Raw genomic sequence first — 8,045 nt, forward strand, 5'->3', positions numbered from 1 at the left:
GGTCTGGTATTCCCATCTCTTTCAGAATTTTCCACAGTCTATTGTGATCCACACAGTCAAAGGCTTTGGCATAGTCAATAAAGCAGAAATAGATGTTTTTCTGGAACTCTCTTGCTACAGAGTACTATAAGATGCATTTATTGAAAAAAATCTGCATATAGATGGATCCTCACAGTTCAAAATCATGTTGTTTAAGGGTCAACTGTACTACATTTCACTTTAACTGTTGCATCATGTAAGGTATCATTTAAGTTAAATTCTATTTTTTACTTGTTTAGTATGGCTACATATATGGCCCACGTTATTTTTCTATTGGACAGTGCTTTCCTAGGGGAAGTAGGGCAAGGATTTTCATGTCAGATTGCATGAGATCAAAGCCTACTCTGCCACCTACTACCTGCTTGGCCATGGGCAGTTTGCTCAGTCTCTCCATGCCTTGGTTTTATCATCTATAAATTGGCATGATAATACAAGTACCTACTTCATAGGGTTGTGAGGATTGAATGTGTTAGGATTTGTCAAGTGCTTGAAACAGGGCTAAATATGATATGTTGTTGTTGTGGTTTAGTCACCAAGTCATGACTCTTTTGCAACCCCATGGACTGTAACCTGCCAGGCTCCTTTGTCCATGGGATTGCTCATGCAAGAATGCTGGAGTGGTTTGTCATTTCCTTCTTCAGGGGATCTTCCTGACCCAAGGATCGAATCTGTGTCTCTTGCATTGGCAGGTGGATTCTTTACCACGGAGCCACCAGGGAAGCCCTTGGCATGATATAGGCACTTGTAAATTTAAAACAAAATTATTCCTCTTTAGAAAAGGTAGATCAACATTCTTCCAATGAATGCTCAGTGAGATTAATCTACTGCTCTAAACAGAATATCTGTAATAGATTATGAATTAGAACATCTAGACATTTTTTAGATGGTCATAACAGAACTGAACCAAAACATACATTATTTTAAAAGATTATTGTATTTATACAGTTGATCCTTGAACAAAATAGGGATTAGGGATGCCAACCTTCTGCAGAGTTGAAAATCTGCCTTAGTCAGGCCTCTGGGTACACGGTTTTGCATCCGTGGAATCAACCAACAGATTGTGCAGTACTGAGGGCAGTACTTTCACTAGTGAAAGACATGCATTTAAGTGGACTTGTGCAGTTCAAACCAGCCTTGTACAATGGTCAAGAATAGTTTTATTTTTTGGCTAAGCTTTTGCATATATTTTGATTGAGAGTCCCTTGGACAACAAGGAGATCAAACCCTGAATGTTCATTGGAAGGACTATGCTGAAGCTAAAGCTCTAATATTTTGGCCACCTGTTGTGAAGAGCTGACTCATTAGAAAAGACCTTGATGCTGGGAAAGACTGAAGGCAAGAGGAGAAAGGGACGACAGAGGATGAGTTGACTGGATGGCATCACTGACTCAATGGACATCAGTTTGAGCAAACTCCGAGAGATAGTGAAGGACAGGGATGCCTGGAGTGATGCAGTCCACAGGGTCACAAAGAGTCAGACATGACTGAGTGACTGAGCAACAAATTACGTGTTCAACTGACAAAACTGATTATTACAGTAACATAGACACTAATATTTAAAGCTTGTAAATTGTTGTGGCTGATAGTCATCCCCAGCAAGTGATATCTAAGGATATTTTCTGTGCTCTGACAGTTCCAACAGCCCTGGAAGAGAGAGAAACGCTCTACAGGAATAATAGTATTTCTGAGTCTTTGTTTGCCTTTGGCAAAAAAGTTTAAAAATATTGATATATTTCAAGATGGCACTAAACTTTTGTAAGAATTTTATCTAGACAGAAGGTATATAAAAATATTTTCACCTAAAAAATAACATTCTTCTTTAATAACCTTAAATCACTAGTCAGTCAGTTGCTGACTATCTGCTGTGTGCATGGCCCTACAAAATAAGGCAAAATCTTTATGTTCACAAAAAATTCTATAAAGTCAAAATTAAGGCAAAGGTGCAGAATCTGTGGCTGTAGATTTTTTTTACAGAACTGAAGGTCTGTATTGAATGGTCTCCTGTTTAAAATATATTCACAATATTCACAATTTTTAGTTTCTTTTCATGGGCAAGAGTTCAAAAATGTAATTTCTAATTTAAGAGGGTAATTACCTCCATGTTTTATCAAGTGCCTTTTATTTAATGTGACTACAGATAAATAATTATGGTCAATATTCTATAATAACATTATGTTCTTCTGGGATGTCAAATTACTTATGTACATCCACATAGACACAGATACTCTTCAAAGTGAAAATAAACCTCCCAAATCAAGCTTAAGAAACCCAAAAAGTAATATGTTGAGCCAAATCAGGAATATATTGTGCTTGTCATGCTATTTTCTGAACATAGTCCTCTCCCTTACCTCCCCCTCATCTGTGAAACACATCTGTGATTTCTTTACTAACCATTTTCCAGCCTCTTTCATAAAATAACGGTTGTGTTCTGGTGTTTTTCATTTTGAATACTTCGAGCATGTCTCCCATCTCATCCACTGCCACATTGTTAAATCTAAAGTAGAAAGAGAGAGTGATCGCTCTGGTGTCTCCAGTTGGCAGCAGAAAATGTGTTGTTTTCAATTACTGTGTATAAAAGCTCAGCCAAAGGGAAGGCAAATTTTAGGATGATGTGTCCAAGGAAAGAACTACCACTAAGGTAGCCTGGAAATGACAACTCCAGAATCAAGCCCTAGTAAGGGATTTCCAAAAGTGACCCTAACTAAGACAGAAGACGCACCCCTTAGTTTTGCCAAGTCATATCAAGGGAAAGGCTAAACGATGCAGGCAGACAGGACCTGGATCTCCATAGAGTGCTGTTTGACAAGGAAGTTCATTTGCCTGGTCTTTTGCTCTAAAGGATGCCTGATCCCTACAATTGTAAAAGTTAACATAATACAGAAGTCTTGCTAATATAAAGGATTTGAGATTAACACTTTACATCAATTCTGATTTTCCATATTTTTTTTTAGTAGAACCAGATTTGCTAATAAATTGCCAGCTGTTAAAGTCACTAAGCCTATTTTCATCACAACCACCACATAACAGGACCTCTGCAAATACCTGAGGCCTGCTTTTCTCTCACTGTACAATTTATATTGTTTCAGATGAAATGTACCCTCTGACAACATTTCTGGGGCTTTATCGTTAATGACTAAAAATACAGTTACAAGGTTTGGGTGGTAAGTTGGAGGACCTGCAAGCAGTGTGGCATTCTGGGCCAATCCTTCTCCCTTCGAGGCCTGAAAATGATTTCAAAAGAGAAGGAAGGAGAAAGAAAGAGAAAGAAGCAAAAGCCAGGGGAACCCCCCCCAAACTTGGACCAGTCACTGCCTTGCCCCAAAACACAGATTTTGAAAATAATGCTTCACCAGAAGGCAACCCTGTCATAATTAAGGAAAACGGAGTTTAGATCTTGAATTACACTCAAAAATATCTATTATTCACAAGAATCACAGATCCCCTTTCTCTCCTCCTCACCAACTCTCTCCAAGAAAAAATAAGTGATTTATAGAAGGAGGATGTTTGTGAAATAAAATAATACAGAAAGATTTTGAATATTTGGAGGAGATTTCACAAAAATCATGTGCTAACAGCTCTAACTTCTCAAGAGCAGTGAGCTTTGCCCGTGAGAAAACATTATTTTCATCACACCACTGCTCCAACTAAAATGCTGGTTTTGACAAGCTGTGTTACTGGTAAAATGTTATTGTTGGCACATGTGAATGGTGGAGAGACAGCTCTGGGAGGCTCCCTCCTGAGTGGAGATGTGCAAATTGACTACAGCACCTGTGGGAGAGTCAGGTACCTCTGACCCAGATTCACTCTGTTTTCTAGCACCCTGTCCCTTTGTTCTGTAATGAGATCCAAATGTTCCCTTCCTCCAGTCCCTCTGGCCCTGTAACACAATGCCAGATTGGCTTCAAATGGGCCTCCTCACCCTGGGTCCCGCTGCTGCCATTGGCCTATTAAAAAAAAAAAAAAAACCGTCATACTCTGGAGTGCCGTGACAACCCTCTCTAGCTCCCTGTGTTTTGAGATAGCTGTGCCTTGATGACTTTTTTTCACAGGATGTTTGCAGGTCATTCATGGAAGCAAAACTTTTCTTCCTTTCTTCTTATGGGCAGGAGAAGCATCATATTATTCAGGCAGGAGAAACTCTTTTCACAAGTGAAAGCCCAGTGAATTTTATTATGCTACATAGGACTCACAGCAGGAAATGCCAATGCTTAACCAACATCTTTGATGCTGCTGTGTAAGCCCTTGGTTTTCTGCTTGCTTTTCCCTCCATCTCAGTAAAGACATGGGGAAGTGAAGCCCTCACCATGTGCCAGAGCAGCCTGTGCCGTGCTCCAAAGTACATCTGAAAATGTCAGGACCTGGTCTGGTTTGATGGAAAGAGTTTCTCCTTTACCTAAGCCCATCTCCACATCTGACCCAAAGCCAGTACCCACACAGAGGTCAACCAAACACACTTCTGCTCTGAGGACAAACAAGAGTCTGCTCTGAAATCAAAGCAAGTCTCACGAAGGTTGTGGCAAAAAAACAGAGAATCGTAAATGCTGTGCTCAGGGGACCTGTGTCAAAGGTTCTTAACACTGCTCCACCGCCCCCACACTCCCACCTCAACCAACCTGCCTTCAATCTGATTAGTTAAACTGACCTGAAAAGTTCAAGAAGACCTTTACTTCTGTTATTTTCAGACAAGTTCAGGAGAAACTTAGTCTCAGATTTGTCAAACCAGCCCCTACTGTTCTAAGCATCCTCACCATCATTTCTATTGGCCCCTTTAGAAACTTTATTAATCATTGTAGTGCTATGTGTTTTTAAAAGATTACCTCTCTGCCAGAGCAAAGACTTAAGAGTTAAGGAAACTAATTTGGTTTTGGTGTTCCAGATGAAGAGGAAGAGTTGAATTCAAGAGCTATTTGGAAGGGAGATTTTGAATATTAACATGATTTATAAAACACTAAGCATTCTGCTAAGCACTTCACATGCATTACCTCATTCAATCCAAACCATAAGCCTATGATATAAACACTATTGTAGCCCCACTTTACAGAGGAGGAAGTTGAGGTGGAGAGAAAGATAATGAACTTCTCCATGCTAATGTATGACTAAGCTGGGATTTGTATTAGGTTTCTCTAATTCTGAAATTTCTCCAATTCTTAACAGAAATGCAGAGAAGTACTCTTGCCTGGAAAATCCCATGGACGGTGGAGCCTGGTGGGCTGCAGTCCATGGGGGTCGCGAAGAGTTGGACATGACTGAGCGACTTCCCTTTCACTTTTCACTTTCCTGCATTGGAGAAGGAAATGGCAACCCACTCCAGTGTTCCTGCCTGGAGAATCCCAGGGATGGGGGAGTCTGATGGGCTGCCGTCTATGGGATCACACAGAGTCAGACTCGACTGAAGCGACTTGCAGCAGCAGCAACAGAAATGCAAAACAGGATTTGGTGATCAATCAGATGCTGGGAAGATAGACAGACCTTGGGGTCAAAGTAATGATGCTGTATTGAGCCTAGAAATATGAATTAAGATACACAACAATCACATACATAAAAGGGAATTTAGCAATCTAGATGAACTCTTGTCATTCTACAGATGAGGAAACTGAGGGTCAGAGTTGACTTAATCCATGCATGATTGCATAATGTAATATCGGTAAAGCTCAAGCTGCAAGTCAACTCCTCTAAGTCCTAGGCTGTGTTTTTTTTTCCACTTTCCAAATTATTTGGTATCTTGAGCATTTAAAGTCTGCTAGTTTCTTTTCAAAAGATTTAACTAAAAACAGAATATTGTATTCACAAACAGGTCTCTACAGCACAGGAATTTCAATACTGCCTATCGGTAGGTACTAGTGATCAATCAGGAGTGCCTCCGTGTCATTTTCAAGTGCCAGCTATCAGGCCAGAAGAAGGAAAATATTAAAGTGCTAGACTCTGAGGCCCCTGAAAACAATGAACCAGATGGCTGGCCGCTTGGAACATTTTTCCAGAGTCTCCAGGAAATTAGGTGAAACAAAAGACAATTTAAAAATCTGATGTCTTATTTTCCAATGTAAATTTAGGGTATTTTCCTTTATGCACATGATAAATGCTTTTGTGCCTTTGAAATTTGTTGGGGTGGATGGGTAAGTGTTTTGCCTCCTGGCCTGCATATTCCTGACTCACATAGGATAAATTAGCCAACGATCCCTTTCCCCTGACTAAACCACCAAATTTCTAATTAAAAATGAAAAAGCATTTGTATACATTTGTTTTAGGCAAGCATCAGTTTACCTAATCTGTGTTTGGTGGTCCTGCTCTGGACAAAATGCTTCACTTGTGTACACTTCCTTAATTTTCACAATTATTATTATAACCATTTTTCAGATGAGTAAACTGAAGATAAGAAAGGTTTTTTGGTTCAAGTTTACACAGCTAAAGAGAATATCTGGATGTCAGTTTACCTACTCCCTTGAAGTCTCCAAACTTTCCACCACGATTTGCCTCCTTCTATTTGCAAGTGTTCAATGGCTCTTCATCACCCACAGTGTAAGGTCGAAACTGCTGAAGTAGACGCCTTACCCTCTCATGGCCTGAACTCTGTTTGTACTTCCTCCCTCTTCTTTCCCCACATCCCCTAGAAACAAACACCTTACATACAGCCAGAGGGGACTCTGCAATTTTCCTCACCTTCCAAAGAGTTTCAGGCCTTCTAGCCATTGATCACATTTTCCCTCTTCCTAGAAATCTCTCTCCTCTCCAAACATACTTTACAGATAATTAAGGAAACAAGAAAAACATAATTTGTGTTTAATCTAGATCAGCCTAGATTAAATCAGTCTTGTTTACTTCCAGAAGATACGGGTTTTTCTCCATTATTTTATTTTTCTTGGTTTCAGGCCCACTAGAAAACTATGAGATTGCAAATAGAAAATCTATTTTTAAAAAAATTTTATTGACTATAGTTGATTTACAAGGTTGTGTATAATTTTTGTGGTATAGCAAGGTTATACATATATATTATTTTTCATATTGTTTTCCATTATGGTTTATCACAGGATATTGAATATAGTTCCCTGAAAATGGAAGAATTTTAAGTGCACACTTAAAAAAAAAAAGACAGTATCCTTTGGAATAGAATGAGCACTTGGGTCTGCTGCTGCTTTAGCCCTACTTCTCCAAGTGTGCCTGTCTATGATGGCATCATTCAGGCATCGTGTCTGGTGTTATGTACAGAGAAAACCATGGCTAGTTGACAAGCTCCACTCACGAGTATGTTGGGAGCTGATTCTGCTCCCTGTCTGGTCCTGCAGAGGCCAACAGAAGGGGCCCAAGGGGCCAAAGTTACATATACCTGACCTGGGGGGGATGTTTAAGTCCACTGACTCATTGGAAAAGACCCTGATGCTGGGAAAGATTGAAGGATGGTGGAGAAGGGGATGACAGAGGATGAGATGGTTGGATGGCATCACTGACTCGATGGACATGAGTTTGAGCAAGCTCCCGGAGTTGATGATGGACAGGGAAGCCTGGCATGCTACAGTCCATGGGGTCGCAGAGAGTCAGACATGTCTGAATGACTGAACTGAACTGAGTCTGAACAAAAATATAAAATCATACCTAGTGTCTTGATGTCCTTCAGAGTGTGGAGGAAGGCTATTCAGGCTGAATAAAAATGGATCATGCCCCAAGAGGTAGTACATATGTGAGGAAATAAAAGGAAATAAGTATCAAAAACTGATATCTCAAGAGACAGTGATATAAGAAACTTGTAAAAAAAAAAATGAAAAGAAACAAATAATATACAATTTCAGACACAGCAATGAAACCATGCCCAGAGAGCTACGAGTCTAGATGATGCTTTAACAACTCTTCCTTCTCCCCAAGATGGTGACACTTCCTGTCCTTCCCGTCATCCTTAATTTAACCCAGTTAAGAATAGCAAATTTCTGGGACTTCCCTGGTGATCCAAACCAAAAGAAAAAACAAGAATAACAGTTTTCTACCTCATCTCTTCAAGAAAGCATAGCAGCTTCTAG

The sequence above is a fragment of the Bison bison genome, unplaced genomic scaffold (assembly GCF_000754665.1).
Source record: "Bison bison bison isolate TAMUID 2011002044 unplaced genomic scaffold, Bison_UMD1.0 scf7180017864198, whole genome shotgun sequence".
Classification (NCBI taxonomy): domain Eukaryota; kingdom Metazoa; phylum Chordata; class Mammalia; order Artiodactyla; family Bovidae; genus Bison; species Bison bison.